General features: G+C 32.4%; 1 protein-coding gene across 4 annotated transcripts in view; it reads right to left on the reverse strand.

Annotated features, from left to right (window-relative positions):
• Zcchc7 (zinc finger CCHC-type containing 7) overlaps positions 1-26,663 on the reverse strand; it is a 220,488-nt gene that overhangs the window by 105,303 nt on the left and 88,522 nt on the right. The window lies entirely within an intron of this gene.

Genomic DNA, 26,663 nt, shown 5'->3' on the forward strand with positions numbered 1-26,663 from the left:
TTTAAAAAAAATGAATAAAATAAGCACCATCACTTAAGGAACTCTATTCAGGTTTACTTAAAAGTCTAATTTGTAAAATGAAACTTCTCTGTATTCAAAAGAATGGCCAATAAGCCTAGGAATGTCAAATGAGAGAGGCGAGAAGGGAGTGAAGAAGGAGGTTCCTAGAATACATGGGATTTTCATTACTAAAGCTGGGAAAAACCTGGATAAACAGGTTTAAACTGGCCACCCTAGGGAGGGAAGCCACATATATGAAGAAACTATTAAAACTTAATAAGCACTGTGCAAGATTCTTTCATAGAACTTAACTCATTTATTCTTTACAATAAACCCGCTGAGGAAAGAATTTCTTAAAATGAAGAAATCTAGCTAATTATAAGGATAAGTAATCTCAACAACGCTTCTCTGTTAGAAGAACAGGAATTAGAATTTGACCGCTTATCTTCAAAGCCCACATTTCTATCATAACGTGTTTCCTCTATAGGAGTTAAATAGGAAGAGGAAGGAGTCATCATTTTCCTTCAGAAGAGAGAGGACTTGGCAAACCCAGGAGGTCCATATTCCACATATGCCTGATCACATTATAATCTAGAGAGCTACAGAAAAACAATGCTATGCTTGTTTTGTTCTACAAACTATAGTAACATTGAAGTTTTGAAGTTAATAAAAGTGTTGAACTCTTTAGAAAATATATGGACAAAAATATTCCTATGTTGTTAGAACAATTCCTTATTGCTGGATTTCTTGATGCTGGGAACTGGCTCCTATGGGAAATGTTTGGTACAGAGGTTGGAATCAGGGGGTAGAGAATGATCAGAACTATAATCCAGGCAGGATTAGATACAATACTGGAAGGAGGTTACATTTTCCCTTTCTAAGGATTTCTGGTCCCCAACAGTCTCACTACAAAAATACTCCACGTATTTTTACTATAATCAAAGACCTTAGTACCTATTCTTAGTTGAAAGGACTAAGGATTACTCTCCTCTCCAGTAGGCTATTCTATCAGCCAAACAGCATAGGGTAGTTTTTTGGTAATAATTAGAAGTGAATCAACCTACTCAGACAGTCCAACACCTGAGCCAAATTAAAAGTTTTTGAGGAGACAATAAAAACTAATCCATAATCCTCCTCCTCATCATTATTGCTATTAGTTCTTTATGAACACATGCATTCTATATCCCATGTAATGATGGACAGTGAAAAGAAAGAGTAAAACATCGCTCTCTAGAGTTTTATACTATAGGGGGAGCAAAAACAACAAAGAAAAGCATAAACTGTAAGGTAATTAAAGTTACACAAGCTCAGAGAAGTGAAAAATTCGGGGAAAGGAAGATCTTTTATAGAACTTGAGAGAAAAACAGAGCTCAGTTAACCAGAAAAGGTATGAGGAGAGTGTTAAAGACTGATAGAAAGCAGGCTAGTGAGTAGCATTACTAGAATACAAGGAATTATATACAAAAGAGCTAAACTTCATTTTTTAGGAAATTACAAACCACTGAAGGTTTTTAGAGAAGGGGAAAATACATTCAGGCAATATTTTTAAAATTAGCTTGGCTGTGATGAGTGTAAAGATAGTAGTACAAGTAACTGACTATGTCCTCATAAATTATTTCGTGAATATTTTAAATACAGATTTGTTTGTAAATCTTTTGATTCTCATATTCTATCCTAAACACTCACAGAATTACTCCAGGTAAACAATGACAACACCACTATTATTAGGTATAGGATCCAAAGGTCAGGTAATGTTTTGAAATCAAAACAGCAATAATCATCTTTCCATAATTCCAATATTCCAAATAAAAGGCTGTGTCTGACCCAAAAAAGGTCATGTCATAGAAGACTCACTCTAACAAAAGCCCATTTTAAGAAAAAAAACTTGGCTGATTTAAAAATATCCCTGTTTCTCCCACCTACACCTGTAACATATAGGAGATTGGGGGTTTGAACTCTGATAGAAGGAAGGACAAGACTCAGAGACCTAAGGGAAAAGACAATATTCAAGGGAAGTTACAAGTGACACCTACATTAAAAATATTACAAACTGCTTATGGAGGTTCCTTGGAAAACTGGGAATTAAACCACCTTTTGACCCAGCTATCCCACTCCTTAGTGTATGCCCAAAGGACTTAAAAACAGCACACTCCAGGGACACAGTCACATCAATGTTTACTGCAGCACAATTCACAATAGCTAAATTGTGGAACCAACCTAGATGCCCTTTATTAGATGAATGGATTAAAAAATGTGGCATATATACACAATGGACTATTACTCAGCAATAAAAGAGAATAAAATCATGGCATTTGCAGGTAAAGGAATGGAGTTGGGGAATATAATGCTTAAGTGAAGTTAGCCAATCCCCAAAAAAACAAATGCCAAATGTTTTCTCTGATATAAGGAGGCTGATTCATAGCGAGGTTGGGAGGGGGCAAAAGGGAAGGAGGTGAAGGGAGGGGACATGGGGGGGTAGGAAAGATGTGGAATGAGATGGACATCATTACCCTAAGTACATACATGAAGACAGAATGGTGTGAATATACTTTGTATACAACCAGAGATATAAAAAATGGTGCTCTATATGTGTAATATGAATTGTAATGCATTCTGCTGTCATATAACAAATTAAAATTAAAAATTTTAAAAATTACAAACTGCTGTAAGAATTTCACATCATTACTAGTTGGAGTATCGATCCTTCACAAAGGAAATATCAGTTGAGACAATTTTGAAGTTATTACTGAGTTCTGTCAGATTGAGATGAGATGAACCATTCCAGGTAGAAATGGATAAGCAACAGCAAAAGTAGTGATGTTTGCAAAGTATTCAGTACATTGCTATAATCTAGCATCCATAACTTTAGGCTTTTACTTGAATTATGACATGCATGTTGATTTGATCATGGTGTATTGATTAGACATCTTGTTTTTCTTCCTTTCACTGAACATTGTCTCCAAGTAGCTTCTAAACACTTAGAAGGGTTCTGTCAACAGAAATCCCTGACTCCTATATAGTGTTTTTGCACAGGAAATCTGGGTTAACTGTAGATGTCTAAAAGAATATGAAGGAATATTTGGTTTAATCTCCGAAATGATGGAGAAATCCCTATTGAAAATAAGGAAACTCCTATGTATTACTTATATTTAAAATTATTTTAATTTGTAAATAGACTGTGCATCTACAAACAGGTTAGCAATTTTGATTGACTGTACATTGTTATTACTACAGTATAATAAGAAAAGCATTAGGTCTCAAACACATGACTTTATCTTCTCTATTTGTGTCTCCAGACACAAAATTAGATTAACAACTGTTTTGATGACCTCCTCTGACACTGTGAGGATTACATGATATGTAAAAACACTTAAATCCTAAAGCACTATACAATATATTATTTTTTTTTTTAGGTTGGCTTATATATGCAACGTAACAGTAAAAACTTATTTTTAATAGATTTGAACCTAGAGGAAGAAGTTGGGAAACAACAATTTTTTGATTTCTTATGACAATGCAGTATACCTCAGGCCTATGATTTGCTTTATTGTTAAGCGACAGGGGGAAGAGAATAAAAAATATCTTCTGTCACCAACTCATTTTTTATTAGATTGTGTCAATGGCTTTTAAGTCTTATTGCTCTTCTTAACAGCTATCTTAAAAATTGTTTTCAGAAACAGAACAACACATTAGCACTGATGTTGCTGCATCCAGAACAGTTAGGTACATAACAGACATCAAAAATATCAAAAGTGAATAAATTTTAAAATGGTTTGCGGCTGGGGACATAGCTCAGTGATAGAGCACTCCCATACTCAATCTTCAGTATAGAAAAAATAAAAGTTTTATTTCCCGACATGTCACCCACCATTCACTGACATGATTTTTCACTCCTTTCTTTCTACCCTGGACACTCTTCAAAAAATTTTAATTTGAAACTCAATAGTGAGCAATGAGACTTTAGTATTTCCTGACATCATCAGTTTTCTTAAGAAAATAGGAATAACAATACCTACTTGGTGTGAAGAACTAAATGAGCTAAAGAATATAAAAATACATGAGGTATATTTATGCTCTCTTTTATGTAGAATCTTAAAGAATTAAACTTTACATTAGTAGAGCATAGAATAGTGGTTACCAGGAAATGATTGGGATGGGAGTTGGGAAAATGTTGGTCAAAGGATACAAAATTTCAGTTAGAAGTAAGTTCACATGTACAACATGGGGACTGTAGTTAATAACAATATACTGTATTCCTCAAAATTGCTAAGAGTAAGTCTTTTGTCCCCTCAGGGGAGGTTTCACTAAATTGCCTGGTCTGGATTCCAACTTGCAATTCTCCTGCCTCAGACTCCCAAGCTGCTGGGATTACAGATGTATGCCTCTACTAAATCCACCCCCCCCACTAAGAGTAAACCTTAAGTGTTCTCACAACAAAAAAAGTACAGTATGTGAAGTAATACATATATTAATTAGCTTGATCTAGCCATTCCACAATATACATTTCTTTTTTTAAATTTTTTTTATTTATTTATATATGATGCTGAGGATCGAACCCTGATCCTCATGCCTGCCAGGCAAGCGCTCTACCATTGAGCCACAACTCCAGCCCCAATATACATATTTCAAAACATCATACTGTATATAATATATACATACATACACACTTATAAAATTTTCTTTCAATTTAGGTAAATAATGAAAAAAACACAAAAAAATACATATAAAATAGTGTCGCGCACAGACAAGATAGGTTTCTTTCCTTCCTTGTTAGTTTAAAATCACTAACAAAGGAAATATGTCAAGTTTGACTTAAAAAATATTACTACAACAGGGCCCGGTAGCACACGCCTATAATCCCAGCAACTTGGGAGGCTGAGGTAGGATTGGAAGTTCAAAGCAAGCCTCAGCAACTTAGTGAGACCCTGTCTCAAAATAAAAAAATAAAAAATGTTGGGGATGTGGCTCTGTGATTAAGCATGCCTGGGTTCAATCCCTGATACCAAAAAAAGAAGAAAGAAAGAAAAGAAAAGAAAAAGAAAAAAATACCATTATAGAAAAAAATTTGTTCTGACAAATTATTTTCCATAGCAACATATATAGGAAATGTACTCCCCACTGTATTAGATAATATGTTATATTTGTATAGTACATTAAATATTTCACAATATGTTCGTATCTATTTTCTATATGGCCACAAAAACCTAACAAACTGAGCAAAAGAGTATCATCGTAATGATAAAAATGCAGATCCCTGAAGACTCTGGATTTCTATGGCTTCAGTTAACATTTTTTATGTTGATTTACTCCTAAATCAATGCATTTAGCCATCTTGGTTCCCTTTGTGCTTGGTCAATTCCTTTTTGGACAGCTTTAATTAGATAGCCTACAGGCACTTCAAATTAAATGTTAAAAACTAACTCATATTTCCCCCTTTCCCAGGCTTGATCATCCTCTACTATTCACACATATAGGAATGGTACCATCACTTCTCATCTCTTTCCAAAAGCAAACAGTCTCTTTAAAGTTTCATTTACCTTTACCTATCCAACCTCCATTCTTGGGACAAATTGACTTGTAAATTACAAATCTGATCATGTCACTATCTTAATAAAAATCTCTTCAAGAAACTTGAATTTTCTGGGCATTCTACAAAGAAAGCCCTTGATAATCTGACCTCAGTTTACTACTCCAGATTAATCTGCCACTACTTTCCATCACCTTTATACCCTATGCTCTAGCTATACCTAATTATACATAAATCTTTAAACAACCCAATAGCAGTTGGGTTATATATACCTTCTATTTCCTGAATCTCTTTCTTACACTCTCTTTCTTCTATGTCCATTTTTGTTTAACTTATTCTTATCCAACAAGACTTGCTTTAGTTTTCCTCCAGGAGTTTGCCTTGATCTTCTAAAACTGAATTAGAAGTTCTTCCCATAATATCCTATATTTATATCTATCAAGAAAGATATTTGTCTCATTGTATTGTAAATATCCATTTATGTGCCTGACTATTAAGCTATGAACTAGCTACTTGAAGGTAATACCAGTGTATCTTTTTCTCTCTCTCTCTTTTTTTTTTCCTGTACTGGAGATTAAACCAAGGAGTACTTTTTTTTTTTTTTTTTTTGAGACAGGGTCTTGTTACATTGATGAGGCAGGCTTTGAACTTGTAATTCTCCTGCCTCAGCCTCCCAAGTTGCTGGGATTATGGTTGTGCAACATTGAACCTGGGTAATACCACATGTTTAACATTTAATAATTTCCCACTGTATTTTTAAATTGCAATGTCAACTGTTTCCATGCTGAATCCCTTCTTTTGCTTATTTGAATCTGCTAATTTTTTGCGATGTTGAGGATCAAACCCACGGTGCTCTACCACTGACCTATATCACCAGCTGTTGATCTGCTAATGTTTAAAAATAGTAACTTCTCTAAAACAGTAGAAGAAAGACTACTCAGCATAAAGAAGAATTACATATTCTAGGATATTAGAAGCACAGGATGAGAATTTGAAAACCATTGACTTTTTAAGCTATCCTGTATATTTAAGTTACTGGGACAAACATATAAACAGCTTTATGCTGTATTCAGAATCTGACATACTATTCTATCTAAAAGTGAATCTTTTCTTCTAAAACATTAATGCATTTTGTAGAAGAATGCATTTCCAATTTTGTACTGAAAAACCAGTGAGAAAACAGGATTTGTTATACCCACACACATATAGGGTTTGAACAGCATTATAGACAACTTTTCTCCTAAGTGAGATATAACTATCATGTTTTAGTAGAATTCTCATGGAGAAATTAGCCATTATAAATTATTCAATGGAACAAATGCTTACCCACATTCCTTACGATGCTCAGTAAAAGAAAAACATAAAAATCCAACTTTGGATTCTATTCCACAATGAATACATATGGAAAAAACAGTTTTTCTCATTGATCAATCATGGTGGAATTCTCACAACACTGCCACAGCTAATAAGCAAGCAAGACATCTACTGTCCTTTAAAAAAGGGGAGTGGGGAGTGAAAATGATAGGATTAGTTAGGTTTCAGAATGAAAAAAATATCTTGACAAAAATAATTCACTTTCATTCATTTCCCTCTTAATATATTAAGATTAAAGGTCTCCCTCATTCCAAGTTTATTATAAATTAATTTTTAGTGTGAATTATCTTGCAAAGAACTCATTCTGTATGGTATTTTAAAAGTAATGTTTTTATTAAGTAAACACTCATTTACATAATAAATTGAGCTATTTAAAAAAATTCTGCTTTAATAAAATGTAACTGTTATTATAGTATGGCAAATCTCGTAGAAAATTCAAGTTGTTTTAAATAAGACATGTTTCTATTGAAAAAGAAAGAAGCAGCCTGTTGTTTTGTTTTTATTTTTGAAGACATTCCAGCACAATCAAAGTTCATTTCTTTATACTTTACTCCACAAGTACTTGACCTGTATCACAAAGAGGCTCAGGCTATCTTTGTAAAATGGCTAGTATAAGCAGTAAAAAGACTTAAGATTATAAGTCAAGCTAAGGAGCAACCATATGGTGCTACAAAGCACCACTGGGAGACAATAGGCATACCTAAAAATGCTTAATTTAAGGTAAATCCTTATTGGTTAAAGGAATACAAAATGAATAGAATGAGAATCAAGATGTGCAGAATAGAAAATCTACAGACAAACTCTGTGCTAATGTCCCCATACTACACGATTTTACAGCAAACTGTTAGTACTGGGCAAAAATTCAGGGTATTGTATGATTCTGTGAATTAACTAATGAAAACAATGGAAGTCAAGCTAGGCTAGTTAATGTTTCCATTTCCATTTGAACTTTGATCAACATTTTGCAAATATAATTGTATGTAAGGATTGAAAAGAGTTTCAGGAGCCTGTGTAGATAATTTTGTTGCTGTTTTCAAATCAACCATGTCTGCAAAGAAAGCATACTAACTCCTTTAAACATACTGCAGTTTGAATAGCTGTTCTACAAATTAGTAAGTATGTGTGTAGATAAATTCAGATTTAATCCTGAATGCATGTATCTTGAACAGTTTTTCTGAGGTATTTATAATTTACTAATAAACTATAAATTGGTAGTTTTAAAAACAGAGCAAAGGATGAAGCAATGTTGATATCCCCTATAACAAGCTCTTTTCAAAAGGCAAGTAATGTTTTGTAAAAAAAGAATAGCTGCATTAAAGAGTTCCCAAAGCACTTGTAGCCAGCAATGTACAATGCTAATATAATTTCATAGTATTAGACTAATCAGATGAACTACTCACAATTTTCAAACAACTATTTAAAATTTTCCGTGGAAGGTCTTACTAAATACTTAAAAATCTGTTTCTATGTTTAAATTTTATAAGGTAGATCTATGTCATCAAGATAAAATAAATACGTATATATAAGTTTGAAATGGATTACTCATCAACTGTCTTAAAAACTAAATTATCTGCATGTCATGAACTTTGCTAAGAAATCATTCTGAATTTTCCACCATAATTCTTTTTTGTATTTTTAACTTAAAAGCTTAAGTATTAATCATCATAATTTGAGCATTTTAGTTCTCTAAATGAAGAAAATATGCTTTTAAATAAAAGATAAGTGTACATATATGATTGCCACGACTGCTTTTCCTTCGTGGTATTTCCAAATGTGAGGGTAGAACTTGTCATCAAATTTGACATTCCTTAATGCAAAACCATTTGGTGATACAATGAATTCTGAAGTTCAAATGTAATCTTATGCTTTTGTTTAATCATATGTAAATATTTTAATTTGAAAGCAATTCTTAATAGATAAAATTAATATGTAAATGTAAACTATAAATATAAAATACACAATTTGAAATAACTCGAGGCAGCAAGCTCTAGATTTCCATTAATATCTCTGCAATAATTATAACATGGTTTTAATAAGAGGTTCACTCTGTCATCCTGTCATCTTGGTTTTATTGTAGTAATACAAGAATATATGCCATCAGGAAGTAGTTTAAAAGCACAATCTGCATAGAATAAAACATTTGATATCATACAGCATTAACAGTCCAAATAGCAAAAGAAATACATATAGTGTTCAGAACTGCATAAGCATACATTTGCTCATTTGAGAGCACTGTTCCAAGGACTGTGGAAAGCAAGAAAGCACCCTGTATAGACAGCACAGAAATTATAAAATTGAAATACAATGAGCCTGTTTGTAATTCTGAAGTCAATGCTAAACATCACATATATATTTCCATTTATCATTGATGCCCAAGAAAAACTCAATTTGCTTTAGAGCACCATTTGGCAGAAATCCAAGCAACACAGAATTTGACTTTTGTTTGGAATTTTTAATAGACTGCATGTAGATCACACCAAAATATATTTCTCAAATACTAATAATTTTAGTACTAATTTAAATAAGTAAGCAATTATGCTTTCTGCATTTGGCAGCCAAGTATTTGGAGTACAACTGGATGCCCTATATGCCTACCCTACAACAAAAGCAAGTTTATTTATTCAAATTTTAAACATATTTTGATATATGGAAAGAAAACAATATTAATGAAAAATCTGAGAAAATATCACAATCAGTAAGATAATCCCACACCTATTTTAATAGGAAAAGAAAAACAGCAGTATTTCAAGAATTAGAATTATACATTCTGAATGATCCTCAGCTGATGAGCCACTGGCTTAGGAGAGAACTCTACTGAATTAGCCACCTTCATTAGATAGTCAGCATCTTATTTATCTAACCCTGGGGTTAAACATTTTATTGCAGTAGTCAATTTGGAAGTTATAAAATTCTTCTTTTGGGGGTTGTTGTTCAGGAGGTTGGGGTAGGAATGCAGCTAAGAAAATCAGTGAAATCTCCAGAATGAACAGCCTGGCACTTTAGTATCTCACTGGGCACTCAGAAAAGCAATACTATAGAAAGCAGGTTACCGTTTATGATAGTTGTATTTTCTGTGTTATCTAGAGAAAAACAGGTTCATCCATGCAAAATGGACTGTTTTAGAAGATATTGCTGCTAAAATGAAAGACTTTTCAAAAGGAAAAAGTGATTATTCCAGATGAAATGAGAAGCTCCAATGTCAACCTTACTTCCTGAATCAGCAAAAATCAAAGCTTTACTCAGAATAGGAAATTGGAGATTTTCTTTTAATTTACATATCTTTTTTGCTGAGTATGTTTTAGCTGAAATATGAGAGAACTTCTAAGAGACAGCACTTCTCATTTCCACTCATGCTTTGCTATGGCATTATAAAATACCACTACTTGGAACTAAGAATGCATCAATTTTACTAGCACTAATGTAGAAGAATCAAGAATTTAAGTCAGAAATAGCTTTCCATTTATAGCATTTTGTTACACAATCATTAGCCAAATCAACACCATACCAAAAGCCCAACTGCAAAGTAAAAATTTTAGCTATCACTGGGACATATATAATAGTTAAAGGTTTGGTAAATTTAAAGCAAAATTCCTAAGAGCTTTTAAAAAAAAAAACAAATAACATCTTTGATACATACACCTAATGGTCATGTACACTTACTTATTGTATGCATGAATCTTTTGATAAAATGAATGAGAGGTTCAAGTATGCTAGGAAGCTTAAATTCTAAATATTATTTTGTTAAATGAATTGGTTATTTTTAAATGTGAAATTTTATTTATTTAATAATTCTAATATTTCTATAACAGTGTATTTATTAAAATCTGAAAATGTGGCTAAATTATTGGCAAATATGTATCTGGCAGCTATTTCCTTTGCATCAACATTTTATTTTTTTTATTAAAATGTTTTTAACTCTAGTTGGGTGGCTTTTACTTAATAATAAACAAAAAAGATACCTCTGAGCTAGAAGAACAAATTTTGTTTAATTTTATTTTGGAAGAAATTATATGGTCTGACTATCCCAATCCCAACCTTTGATATTACTATTAACTTCTTCCCTTTATTCTTAAAAATTGAAGTATGTAATGTGTTGGATTTCCACATGTAAAGATTGTTTTAAGTGAACTTATTCAGTAAGTATAAAAAAATTAGCTTTTAGGTTATTCTTTAGTGTTATAAGAATAATTTTAAAGGATTTATTTTCATAAACTTTTAAACCATCTTTATTTTCTCTGGCCTTTATATAATACTGTATTAGAATTTTGCGTGCCACCATTATTACTATGTATAAATAATATTTTATCTATCTGCCTTCTAACACACAATTAATTAAATTTAACAACCAGGTTATTATAGCTATAGTACAGTAACTTTTTATTTTCAGCTTCCGTAAAATTCTCTAATACTGATGAAACGATAGATAAAACTTTAAAAACAGGTTTAATATTATTGAAACTGGATTAAATTTGTATAATCTTAAGCAAAAAATACACTGAATTATTTTACTATGGTAAGACCAACAGGACCTGTACTAGCCCTCAGAAACAAATCCCAATTATGGGAAAAGGTTGGTAGAAAGCAGGTTACTGTTTATGATAGTTGTATTTTCTGTGTTATCTAGAGAATAACACAGTTATTCTGTGTTATTGAAAGATTTTTCTATATTTGTTATCTTCACATAATGAATCACAAGTAACATTCAGATTCAAATGTATAATGCAAGACATAATAATCATCTTTAGATTTCAAACCTCAAGAGCAGCATTATCTTCCAATGATGTATACATTCAAACTCAGGTTTTATGTTAATCATTATTCTAATAATTGCTTTTAATATATCATTTCAATATATAATGGACCGGGCTGCTTACATTTAAAAACTATTATTAGTTTAAACTAGTAGTTCCTGTAGTATTAAAAAAAATAAAACCCTAATATATGGAAGAGGACTATTTTAGGACCATAAGATTATTAACATTTAAATAATTTCCTGATAGAAGGTTAATTTTTAATATTTTTATGATGCTAAGCACTTAGTACTGCCCTGGATTTTCTGTGACATTGAAAACTTAGCTATGCAGGTACTTATATTAATTTGAATTGCATGACCAACCATTGCTTTTATTAATGATTTTTCTTAGATATTTTCTATTTTCGTGGATCTATTAAAAGCAATACTTTATATAGTACAAAAGCTTACATTTGCTTCTATTTTAAAACATCAAACCTTTTGCTAGCCTTTTTTGGCTGATATATTTATTATATGGTCACTAGAACCTGAGAAGAATATGACTCAAAAGAGTATCTCCTTGGGCAATTCCAGACTTTTTTGCTTATCTTGCTGTCTTGGATCTCCCCCATCTTTGATGTTTGCTTTAATTTATTAAATGTATTTTACGCAATGAGATTCCTTTTTTTAGTTTTTATTTACTAATCTACATTGCATTTCAAAGTTATGTTATGGTGTAAAAATAATACAACTCAATTAGGCCAATAAAGATGAAGTTGTAGTTAAAAAACAAACCTGAGGGGCTGGGGTTGTGGCTCAGTGGTAAAGTGCTCGCCTAGCATGTATGAAGTACTGGGTTCGATGCTCAGCACCACATAAAAATAAAATAAAGATGTTGTGTCCACCTAAAACTAAAAATAAGTATTAAATAAAAAACCTGAAAAACTCACTACTGCTGTTTCAAAGTGTTGAAAATGCACTTAAATGATGTTTTCTTTCTGCTTTGATACATAGGGAAATTGTCAAACATTTTTCTCTTTATTTTAATATCTACTAACCATTTCTGAATGATTCCCTTACATTTTCCTTTAATACTGATAATAAAAGAAAAAAATGTTTAAAAGCTGTATAAATAAATCCCACCCTAAACTAAACATACAGATGGAGTACCATGCCATTAAAAGGCAGGCTGCCCTAAAAAATGCACGTGTGTAATAGATACATGATGTAGAAAACTAATTTCCCCAACTTTAAAGGGTTGAACGTGCTAAGATTTTCAAACCATTCTGTGGTGAAACTTTTTCAACAGTGTAGAGAGGTTAAAGGATGCAAATAATAAAAATGAGAGTCAGTGGCCTAACCTTATAGAAGCTGGTTTTCATAAACTGAGCAGAAATATATTTGCTGTTTTCTATGGTAGTATCCCATGCTTAAAACCCTCCCTTCCTGCCTTTGTTCAGCTCTTTTGCTAGCAACCAAGTGCTTTCTTTTGGTTCAGTCTAGTAAAAAGTCAAAGGACTAGAACATGAGGGTCATCAAGGTCTACAAGGTAGATGAACAAGCCAACAAAGCAACATCACAGGGTGAAGAGCAAAGGCATTACAATAAGAACCTAATTCCAACAAAAGAGAAAAGCCTACAGAAAATACCCACAATTATGAGAAACAGTAAACACTGGCAATGCCAAGAATGCCTGCTTTTGCTTTATGTAAATATTTAGATGACAGTCTTTTTAATAAGAATTGAAACACTGGCCATTAAATAATTATTTTCAAATTCAAGTGAAATGCATCTCCAAACACACAATAACACAAAGACTTATTAACTAGGAAACCTTATGCCTAAATCTATGTATGAGTAAGGGCATACTGTAAGTTCCTGGGCTTTTTCTAATTAACAATAAATTTCATTTAATCTATGCAGAACACTGACTTCTCCAATTTATTGTGTTGTTCCTAAAATTTAAAAGCCACAATATAAAGGGTCATAATGAAAATAATTTCATAATTAATTGCAAAATGCAGCTTTTCCTGCTTTTATTTTCCCTACTATCATCTCTTACTATTGATATAATTGTGGGTGAAGAAATGTTAGATATTAATGAAGCTGCTGTTTCCTTTTAAGTTTTTATTACAATAATTATATTAATTGCTGCCATCACATTCATTCTCATGCCAACCCTGCAGTGGGGCAAATGGGATTTTGATGATTTGAAGCACAGAGAAACAGTTGGAATGATCAACCAGGTGAGACACAGGCTTCTGAATCATATAAAAAGAATGAAATTTGATTTCAGCAAAATCAAAACCAAACTTTGCCTTCAATAAAGGTCATTTTTAAAACAGGTAGATACCAGATACATTGAGTAGAGTTTATTATTAAGCAGTTTCCTATAACATGTAAAAAACTTATTATTTCACTTAGGTTTCTTCTTTCATTTTCCCTTCTCCTCAGAGAATATTTGAACACAATGAAAACAAAGAACTAAATAGTTAAAGTATAATTCTGTTAAAAGGGAGGAAAATTATTTAGCAAGATAGTACAATCTAACTGAGTTTGCACGTTATAGCAGGTATATTGCCCAAAAAAGTGAAATTATCTCAGAAAAACTTATTAAAAAAATTTAGGAATACTTCTAATTAACAAAAATTCCAACTTCACTTTCTTGGGAGGGGGAGTGGCAACAGGAAAGCTGTAACAGTATTATAAGAAGGTCATTAACAAATCTGGTCAAGCAGGATAGGATCAGTTCTGACTTGTCAGAGCAGATGCTAGAAACAAGTCTCTCCTTTCTTCTAGAGTTAATCTCAGTACAAAAAACCATGGCAGAGAAGTCAAGATTCTGATAATTCTGTTTTCTGATCATCAAAGCAATTAGAAAACAAAACTCTGAAAGCTACATAGGTGAGAGATTTTTTTACATGTCTCTAATAAATCTATTGATAATTATTTTAGAAAGCACAAATGAGATAAAAATGTTTTAAGAGTTTTGTCAGCCACCAAAAATTACACATGTGAGGGATAATAGTCACTACTGTTGCCTATAAATGCCTCTTCTATAATGCTGTGTCTCAGCATTAGTAACATAAATTAAAATATCCCAATAATCTAATGCTACTAAAGGCCTGGTTCAAATACCATCTCCTTCATGGAGCCTGCCCTCAGTGTTCTCCTGAGAAACTGACTATTCTGTTCTTAATGACTTTCTTATATTATACTTGCATGTCATTTCTCTTTTACAAGATTAAGAGCTCTTTGAAGGCAGGAACTATGTCTTATTTTTCTTTGTGTCTGTCATAATACTTGGATGCTAAAAATTTATGAATTATTTCAACTAAGTGCCATAATCCCAAATAACAATACTTAGTTTACTTTTAAGTGAAAATACAAAATAAATACAGGTCAGAGTCCCTTGAGTTTCAGAGGTTTATAGCATGGTTAAGGAGGTGGAATATATATATAAGAAGCAATATAAATTCTAAAGAACAGTAAGTAATAGTCAAGGAGAGAGAACCTGGAGGAAAGGAAGAAAATATAGTCTGAACATAGAACCCAAAACATGTGGTCAGGTTCACTACCTCCTTATAAGGCTTTGTGCCTACAAGGCAAGCACTCTACCAACTAAGCTATATCCTCATCCCATCTTGAGCCTTCTTATTGGGTTGTATTGTTGAAGCTTTTTATGGAATTCCAGGTTGGGTGCTCAATCTTCATAAAGTGGCCATTACTGCTTGACTAGTACTGGTTTCCTATTAGAAATGTCTTTGGTTAAAGTACTTTCAACAAGCTAGGGTGGGAGGAGCTGAAATAACAGCTATAAAATAGTCCCTAGAGGCAACTTCTGGGAGATAGGCACCCCTCTTGAAGAAGTTCAAATTGAAAGCATTTGAGTGAAAGCGTGTCTATGAAACAACCTCAAAGGCAGGAGATTATGAGACTCAGGAGATGAAGTATGTTTCTGAAGCAAAAATGTAACAACTGGAGTGGAACTGATAAATGATTTTTCAACTTAGCCTTTCATCCTTCCAAGGTAGATAAATTGAGTAGCTTGCACTGTGCTGTGCATGGGTCTTCCAGATGAGGCTAACTGTATGTTTTGCGTAGGCATTTAAAAATCCCATAGCACTTTCGATAAATAAAAGTGGGAGATACCCTGTGAGCCTTAGTTAAAATGTTTTAAAATATAACTGGGTATTTCTTGGCTTGCATAAATCCTTGAGACTGGTTATCTGACATACTGAGACAAAACTTTTTAAAATTCTCTTTGAAAATGTCTAAAAATTGGGCTCTATACATAAAAAGTTATTTTAAAAACTGTCACCTTTGAAAAGATTAAATGATAGATAATCAATAAATTGTTAAAGTGTAAAATATTTCCATACAGTTACACCAAGAAACTTAAAGGAGAAATATAAACCTAAAAAAAATATTCCAAGCTTTCAAAAAGATTAAACATATTTTTTCTAATTTTACTTTAAAAAAAAAATAAAGGATTCTGTATTAGACATCACATGTACTAGGTTTTGACCTTATAATAGAAAACAATTTTAGCTCCTTAGCATTCATTCCCTTTCTTCTAGTAACAAAACTGTTTCTTATTGGAAAATCATCCCATAGGGCTTTGATAGTGATGTGTGATGATTACTCATCCCAATCCCACACACCATTGCACCTCCATTACAGGGGTGGGCACATGATTTAAACCTAGCCAATACAATCTTAGATCCCACTGACTGGACAGGAATAACCCCAGTTGAGCCAATAAAAGAACTTCTCAGAGCTTTCACCAGGATTATCAAAAAAGAGATACTATCTGTCTGACACCTAGGTATTAAGGACAATGTAAAGTCTGAAGCTGCCAAGGCCAAATTCTTCCAACTAGAGCCAACCTGAGAATAAAGCCAGCCAGCACTGAGAAAATTAGAATTGAGAAATGGGTGAATTCATGCTTAAGCTTCTTGGATGACCTAGAATGACTTAGCCATTGGAGACACACAAATACCTATGTTTCTAATTACACATAAGTTAATAAATTCCTCATGCTCACTTTTTTTCTTCTCCATTTTATTTACTTTGCTGTTATTTGCATCAGGGGTACAAATTACTAAAGGCCTCTACCACTTTCACTTGATCCTACCAGTGTCCTGTCTTTCCTTCATATAGTGCCATTCTCTGCTACTCAGGGTAATTCTCTGCCTCCATTGTAGTACTGAAGATGGTGGACAAAGTCCAAGTTGGGTCTATTTTATTTGTTACCTGACCTTGTCACTAAAAGTATGAGGTAGGACTTAAGAGATTACATGATCAGTCCTTAAGGAGATCATAATTGCTAAAAGTTCAAACACAGATGACCCCTCTCCATTTCTTATTAGTGCATTACAATTGTACATATTGATGAAATTTGTTCTTACGTATCTGTACATGCACACAATAACAGTATAACAATGTAATTTGACCAATATCATTCCTTAGCACTTCCCCACCTCTTCCCCATTTCCCACCCCTTAACATAGCTGATTTTATATTTAATATTGGTCTACAATTTGCAAAAAAAAAAAAAAAAAAAAAATTGTAGAAAGTCCCTTCTTTTAAGCAGTACAATCATAATTAATTTAAAAAATCATATTATACCACCAAATCCAACAGAAATTCCACAAGCCAAAAGATAGGTGCACATATATCCTAGACCGGTTGCTAAAAGTTTGCTGTGGAATATGACAGCACTTGGAATTATTTTGTGATAATGATGATTTTGGTACTGGGGACTGAACCCAGGGGAAACTTTACTGCTGAGCTACAGTCTTTTTAATTTTCTCAGAGAGGATCTATCTAAGTTGCTGAAGTGGACTTTGAACTGGTGGTCCTTCTGCCTCAACCTCCCAAGTCTCTGGAATTACAGGTATGCACCACCATAAATGGAATTATATTAAATGTTATCCTTAGAAATTAGAGAAAAATGAGATAATCCATTTGTGTCACAAGACACAAATAAACAAAGAAGTTTAAAAAGTTTTGGCTTGTGTTTGAGGGGAAATCTACCATTTGGAATACATACATAAATGCAATTGCATGTATCCTCATTAGAGGTAGGCAAAGGAAGATTTGAGACACAAAGGAGAAGGCAATAATGTGAAGACAGAACAAAGAGATTTGATGAGGTAGCCTTAAGGACTGAAATGATGTGGTCACAAGCTAAGAAATTCAGGCAGCTCCTAGCACTCAAAGAAGCAAGAAGCAGACTTTCCCCCAAGAGCATCCTAAGTGAGTACATCCCTGGTAACACCTTAATTTTTGTCCAGTGATAATGATTTTGGGCTTCTGGTCTCCAGAACTGTGAAAGCAACCAAGTTTGTGCTAATTTGTTACAGCAGGCACAGGAACCTAACACAAGTACTATGCTGTAAGATGTACATAACTAAAAAGTATGTGATTTTGTATTTATATGTGCATATACAGGTCCTTAAGAATTGTGAATGCAACACTTGGTGAATTAAATAACAACAGTATTGCTAATTCAGACAAGAATCATCCACTGATTTTAAAATCACTGGCTTCAAGTAAGTAGGAAAACAGGATCTTTACATAATTTCAAAGTATCTCTCCACAGATTGCTAAAGGGTAATGCACGTTTATTGTGAAGGCATATGGTTAAAAAGAACCTATATTAAATTCTCATTTCTAAAAACATGAAATATATTAATTACATGCAAAATGACAAAAATAAAAAACATTTGATCAAATAAGTAATCAAATTTATGATTCGATTACAAAAATGTCAACTGTTTTTCTATAATACAAACTTGTATAATGCCTAATATCAAATTTTTTCATGGAAGTAATTTACCTTAAATAAGTGAACACATTACTCAAGTGTTTTTTTTCTCACTTCACTACAGAGCAAGACACAGGCAGAAAAAATGAAGTAAAACAAACACTGCAAGGAAATATTTGAAAAAAAAAAAAAAACACTTCACAAATATGTAATAATTTACATGCACAAATTATATAAACACTTCTGAAAGGTCCACCTATATGTCCTAAACCTTAAGAGGCAACGATAAAAACTATGCCTTTACAAATTTAACAAAATACATAATATCATATTTTAACAAATGGATTTCATTTAAATAATAAAAAAAACCTGACTTCTTAGTTGTCTCCCTGTTAAAAATGTTGGAACATTTGTAACTAAAACTCACAACACTTCTACAAAAATCTTTATAAAACTTTGGAACAATATAGATATTTATACACCTAAGTAAATTCTTTCTTAAGTACCATGAAGTTAAGTTGGTCTATGAAGACTGGCAGTATTGGATTAGATATGCTTTCTGGTAATTCAAGTCTGTCAGATCTCAAAACCAATATTCTGAACTACAATGCAATCAAGGTAACCATGCAGTATGGGCAGCATAAGCAAACTGTAAAGCTCTCAAAACACGACAGTTTTCTTGGGTTGATTATATAGAGAAATCCTATACACACAGTTTAAACTTCACTGTTTTACTAATAGATAATAGTCTTGGTGGGGCTGAGGTTGTGGCTCAGCGGTGGAGCGTTTGCCTAGCACATGCGAGGCCCTGGGTTGGATCCTCAGCACCACATAAAAATAAATAAATAAAGATATTGTGTCCAACTTAAAAAAAAAATAGTCTTGGAAACAGAAGTCAAAATCTTCTTTTCTGAATGCTTTATGAAAGAAAAATTTTAAAATACTCAATTTAAAAACAACTTGCATACAAATGCAATTTAACATCTGAGATGACAAACTTTAAAGGCAGGCATTGGGAGAACTTATAAATAGCAATTCATATACATTTGATTTGGAAATGAAAGGTAAATGTTACTTTAAATCCCTAATCCAAAGTTATCAAATTGAGAATACTGTATTATGTGAATACAGGACAGTTTAAAACATGAAAGCATGAACCAAAAGGACCTCCTCAAACTCTAAAATGATTATGGAACTTAATCTAGTAATTTTCCCTATCCAATCTTAAGAGTTAAAGCAACAAAAAGGATATATTTAAACATTCATCAAAATAGTAGATGATAAGGGAAGAAATGATTTGAAACTGGAGGTGACTGGCCCTAGAGGTTTTTATTTCCTTTTATGTGTAATTTTATGAGATCGATCGATCTATCTATCTATCTATCTATCTATCTATCTATCTATCTATCTATCTATCTATCGGGAAGCCAGTGCAAGTGTTCAACCACAAATTACTTCTTTCCTATGCTGCAGTGTAAATAATAATTGCTCAGAATGGATATGATTAAGAGAATTTCTCACAAAACATACTCCTCTCAAAGAACTTATAATTTGAACAAAAACTGACCAGATTGTTATATCACTGTATCCATGTACAAATATGTAACAACATATCCTCATATCCTACTATTACATATAATGATAATTCACCAATAAAAAAATAAAGAACTTAGAATTTAAGAAGGACAAGGGACAAACTATACACTAGAAATTTACATAACAAAATAACAGTTAACATGATATGTAGTTTTTCTCAGAGATGTGACTACCAGAAATAAAAAGAAAGGACTCCTGAATTATATTCTAGGACAGCAGAAATGAAGTAACAAGGATAAAGAGTAATTTACCAACATGTCTGTTTGATAAGAGGTCCAAAATACTGTGACCATCTCCTTCATCTATAAATTATGACTAAACAATCACTTGCTGACCAAAAAGCATAGCATTGATCTTTCAAGATTCTCCAGGATTTCTGCTTGATACCTTGGGGTAGTTAAAATATGTCCCCCCACCACTTGCAAAGTACTACTACAATAGCTATTAAATTCAGGGTCTGGCTTTAAATAATGAATACTTGACCATTATACAGGAAGCTCTCTAAACAGGGTGAGAATGGAGAAAAACACCTACTTTTAAAGTAGTGTAACAGAAGTTTAGAATAACTTGAATAACAAAAAGGAACTGTCCCACCAGACAGAAAAATATACCATAAAGTTCCAGTCATCACAACCATACAGTTAAAACAAAAATAGATAAAGCAGTGGGAAAAAATCTGATCTGAGATATAAGTACCAATAAGAGTCAGTTCATTCATTCATTCAGCAAACATTTAAGGAACACTGTTCTAATCTCTGGGAATATAACCACAGGGCAGTAAAGGAAACATTTCTGGGTTTTGGTACTTATATTCTAATGGGGAGGAAAATAACTTAGTAGTCATTTTAAAATATATTTTAACTACTATTAAGAGAAAAAGAGGAAGATGGGTGCAGGAATACATGCTTGTAATACAGTTAGTTACTCAGGAAGCTGAGGCAGGATGATGAAGTTCAAGGTCAGCCTCAACCACTTAGCCAGACTCTAACTCAAAATTTAAAAAATGAAAAGGGCTGGGAATGTGGCTCAGTGATATGTTAAATCCCAGAAAGAAAGATTATCATTATCCTAACAATCAGAAATATACAGTTGATATCTGATGTGTTTTCTTTCTACACATACATTCATAAAATAATGCCTCACAATCCCTATTTTTGCCCAAAACAAACAAAACCCCCAGATCTTGCTATATGTCCTGTTTTCTCCATTCAATATGTTGTGAACAGTCTCCTGTATTATTGTATATTCTGCCAGAAATTGATTTTTAATTATTTTTTTAATTGTTTGAATGTACCTTAATTAACACTGCCCCACTGTTGCCTATTTAGGCCATTTAGATAAAAGAGCTTTGGTCATTAATTAATGTAATATTAAATTAAATGTTGCCACTTTTTCATTTGTATTAATTGGAAATCATGAAAGTAGTTTTAAATATACAGAAATATATTTTTAATATGAACTTATTTCCTCATCTATTTCCAAAAATCAGCATTATAGTTTATAGAAAATAAAAATCACAAACGATTTACAATTCAGCAAGTTTTGAAAATTCAAGTGTATAAAATTCTTCAATATCCACCATGATTAAGACAGAGCATTGTCATGCCTCCAAAAGACTCCTTTCATGCTTTTTCACAATAAATCTCTTCTTTTTATACCAGGCAACCACTGGTCTGATTTTTTTTGCCATTAGTCTTGCCTTTTACCAAATGTCATAGGAATAAATTCATAGAGTATATGATTCATTAGGTCTGACTTCAACGACTTAGTTAAAAGTTTTAGAGACCTCTCCATGTTGTGGGATGTACTGGTACTTTGTTCCACTGAATTAATATATCACAATTTATTTGTCAGTCTAGTAGACAGACTTTCAGTTTACTTAAAAATTTTTGTTTATTATAAATATAGCTAGTAGGAACATTTAAGTCATTTTTTCATTTCTCTTGGGTATACACCTGGGAGTAGAACTCTTGGGTCAAACGATAAAGTGTTATTTAACCTGAAAAGACTTTTCCAAACCAAACTCTTCCAACAACACTGTTCACTGGGTGCGGTGGTGCACACCTGTAATCCTAGTGACTTGGGAGGCCAAGGCAGCAGGATTGCAAGTTCAAGGCCGGTCTCAGCAACTCAGTGAGACCCTGTCTCAAAATAAAAAATTAAAAAGGTACAGGGATGAGGCTCAGCGGGTTCAATACCCAGTACAAAGAAAACAAAACAAAACAACAACAAAAAACACTGTACAGTTTTCACTGTGAATACCAATATATGTGCATTGTTACTTGATATGTAATATATGTGAATAGCAATATATGTGCATTGTTACTTGGTATGTTCCATCCATTTGGAATTGTTGAGTTTTCAGTTATATTCTATTCTAGATGACTTTCCTAATGACTAATGATTTTGATATTTTCATGAGCTTATCTTCCACTTGCATATCTTCTTGGGTAAATAACTATACATTTTTTTATTTAGATTGCTCGTATTCTTATTGAGTTGTGAAAGTCCTGTGTATAATCTGGATATACATCCTTTAAAATATTTCCTCCAGGTCTGTGGCTTGTATTTTCAGTTTATTGTCATATTTTTTAAGAGTAAATATTTTACATTTTGTACTTTATTTAAAAAAATATATTACTAACCCAAAATTATTCAGTCATCTCTCCTGTTTTGAGGCCTTTCATATATTTAATTCTTATATTTAAACATATAGTATATAACAAGTCAACTGTTGTATGTCACATGACACAAGAGTTATAGTTCACTTTGGGCATACTAGCTACCCAGTTGGTTCCATACAGGTGTATTATAAAGCCTGTTCTTTCCTGATTGAAATGTTTGGCACTTTTTATGAATCCATTTCTTGATTCTTCTGCCTCATAATATCTATATGTCTCTGTTTGTAACAATATCACACTGTCTTGATCATTGTATTCCTGATCTTTTTGTACTTCTAAATACATTTTTATCAATGTTTAAAATTCTACCTAATTAAAAAAAGTCTTGGGGCTAGGGTTCTGGGTCAGCAGTAGAGGGCTCACCTAGCATGTGCAACGCACAGGGTTCGATTCTCAGCACTACATTAAAAATAAATAAATAAAATAAATGTTTTATGTTCAACTACAACTAAAAAATATTTTTTAAAAAAGTCTGCTGATCACACTGAATATAAAGATAAGTCTGAAAAGAACATCTTTAAAAGAATTAAACCTTCTAATCTGTTAACATTTACTTAGATCCTCTAATTTTTCTCTGCACTGCTTCAGAGTTTTCAGTGTAAAGGTTTTATGCATTTTTGTTAACAATGATTACTATGTATTTCACATTTTTTGATACTATTATACAGCGCATTTTTAAAAAATTCTAGTTCCAATGTTTATTGCTAATACAAAGAAAAAGAACTGGTTTTCCTACAAAACTTTATAAAGCTTACTTATTACCTCTAATAGCTTTTTAAAATAAGATATCCTAAGTAAGTAGATTATTATGTCAACTATAATTAAACACTATCTTATATTTCTCTCTAGTTGTATGCCTTCTATTTCTTTTTCTTGTCTTATGCTCTGGTAGCATGTATTTCAGTAAAATATGGAATAGAATTACTAAAAAGGAACAGTCTTGTCTTTTCACTAATTATAGAGTAAAAGTATTCAGTCTTTAGCTGTGGGTTTTAAGCAGGTCCTTCACTCTTCATCTGCCAAATTTTTAAATTTATTTTAATCTATCATGGAGTTGAATTTTGTAAAATGCTTATTTTCATCTATTGAGATCATAGGGTTTTTCTTTATCAGTCTGTTAATTCAGTGAATAACTGATTACTTTTCACAGGTTAAACTAACCTATTACTGGAATAAACTTCACCTATACTACAAATTCTGTTAATGATTTTTGTGCCTATATCCATGAAGGACAGTGGTCTGCAGCTTTCTTGCAAAATCTTGTCTAGTTTTTGTGTTGTGGTGATAACAAGCCTTATAAAATGATTTGCGAAGTGTTAACCTTACCTTCTATATTCTAAAAGAATTTTTATAGAATTGCTATTATTTCTTCTTTAAAATTTGGTATAATGTACTATCAATGCTACCTGAACCTGTAGGTTTCTCTTTGGAAAAGTTTTTACCTACCAATTTAACTTCAGGTTTTCTACTTCTCCTTAACTTTGTGTCTTTCAAAGAATTTGTCAATTTCAAGTTGTTGAACTCACTGATTTAAGGTAGTTCATAATAATCACATAAAAATTAACAAATAAAATAAAGGCATTCTGTCCATCTACAATTACAAAAAAAATTTTTTAAATTCCCTTAAACTTTTAACATCTATAAGACTAGTATGATATCCTTTCTTTCATTACTGATGATACTCTCTCTGTCTTCTTTCATTTTATTTTGTTTCCTAATCAGTTTGGCTAGATTTTTTTTTTCAATTTTCTTTACCATATTTATGGCATACAGCAAAAGCAGTGGAAATTTGCAGTGGTAAATGCTTTGCATGAGTTCCATGAATTTTCACACCTATTCCTTTCTAGTTAGCATTTCTACAGTCTTGAGTAATTTCCTCTTACAACGTATATAGTACTCAGCCAAAAATTTATCAGGATTGTTCTGTATGTCACAGTTATTTCTTCCTTCTCTTCAGTAATTTTACCCACAAATTCAAAACATCTTGGCTTCCTCGTACTCTGAACCATATCTTTTCTTTGTAGTGTGATCCCTTCCCTGATACCTAAATGTATCCCCTTTCTGATACTATAGTGTGGAAACTCACTAGGCAATATGCTAAGGGTAGCTGTAGACTATATTTCATTTGCTTCCCCTCTAATATAAGTGCCCTATACAGCTTATTATCCAATTTTAAATTTATCCATTTTTAAAAATGCCCTTTACCTAACTATCAAAAAAGTGAAATACATAGTAATCATTGTTATAAATCATTTCTATGCACAGCTATTTCATATTTGTATGACTGATTTCCTAGTGGTTTAATGTAAATACAGTCTCTGGTTCTCTGTTATGACCAAGTCAAAGTCCACATTACTGTTCTCTACTTAAAAACAAAACAAGCTAGGTGATTTGGCACATGCTTATAATCCCTCCCAGTAGCTCATAAGGCTGAGTCAGGAGAATGATAAGTTCAAAGCCAGTCTCAGCAACTTAGCAAGGCCCTAAGCAACTTAGTGAGAACCTGTCTCTAAATTAAAAAAAAAAACCTACATCACAAACTTTCCTTCTCCTGACAACTATAAAACTGTGATTAGAACAGCAAAAATAATCACCAAAAAGATAATGACTACAATCTACTTCAGTAAACTTCAAAATCTAAATCAAAGGAACCAAAGGGTGCAGAGCAAGCAGAGAGGTGTGGCAAGGCCTGCTTGTCACCCAATTCTGCCCTTAGTGGGACACCTACCACTAGGTTAAAAAAGACTCTTGCTGAGTTACACTAACCGAGAGCATGCCCTCGTTCTTTTCCTTTTCGGACTAAGAAGTGGAAAATTACTGGGAAAACTGATGAGATGGGAGAAGGTCCCCGTGAAGCTCTCTGAATGGGGGAGTCCAATCTGAAGCCCAATTTGAGGTCAAGGTTTCCTCTACCCTGGAAAAGAGCTACAGCCCACTGTTAGGTTAAGGGAAACTCAGTGAGGTATAGCTGTCTGGCTTTNTATATATATATATATATATATATATATATATACTATAAATAATATATATACCTCTTAGAATATATATATATTTTTATATTATATATATACCTCTTATATATATGTATATAACATATATATGAGGTATATATATAAAATTAAAATAAATTTAATTTTTAAGAAAAAAAAGTTTTATCCAGGTGCAGTGGCATAAATCTGTTATTCCAACAACTTCAGAGGTTGAGACAGGAGGACCACAAGTTCAAAGCCCACTTCAGCAATTTAGCAAGACCTGCCTCAAAATAAAAATAAAGAAAGGTTGTGGGTGTAGCTCAGTGGTAAAGTGCCCCTAGGTTCAATCCACAGTACCAAAACGGAAAGAAAAAGGAAACGGAAATGGAAAAGAAAGGAAAGGAAAGGAAGAAAGAAAGAAATGCTCTATAATATGCTAAAATATTGGTAGTTCCTATCTTTATACTATTGTGCTATTTCGTTCTGCCTGATTAATGATTGCTTAGATTACTAAAAATTTTTATAATTTTTTTAAAAAACTGAGAATAAATAAAATCTTCCCACAAATCACTGGGAAATAACAGGTTCATAGCACACATTTGAAAATGAATTTAGAGAACAATGAGGAATTAACTGAAAATTTTCTCATAAGTACAAAATACACATTTCTTTTTACTTTTATATGTATTCTTATTAAAAATTAGAAAGAAGAATATTACATAAACAAATTATTCCAATACTAAGAAAGATGATTCATTTTTGTTTTGTCAGGATTACTGGACTGTAAATCATAACCTTAAGAATTCTTATCAGTTTCTCTCAAGTCACTATAAGACAAATACACCTATAGAAAATAAAGAATAAAAAAAGCCTGGTATGGGATACTGTTGGAAAGAAAAAAATGCTCTGTAATATGCCAAAATATTGTAGTTCTTATCTTTATATTATAGTGCTACATCATTACAGTAATATTTTAAATACCAATCCTAAGAATGATGAGTTAGGGGAT

The sequence above is a fragment of the Marmota marmota genome, unplaced genomic scaffold (assembly GCF_001458135.2).
Source record: "Marmota marmota marmota unplaced genomic scaffold, marMar, whole genome shotgun sequence".
Taxonomy (NCBI): domain Eukaryota; kingdom Metazoa; phylum Chordata; class Mammalia; order Rodentia; family Sciuridae; genus Marmota; species Marmota marmota.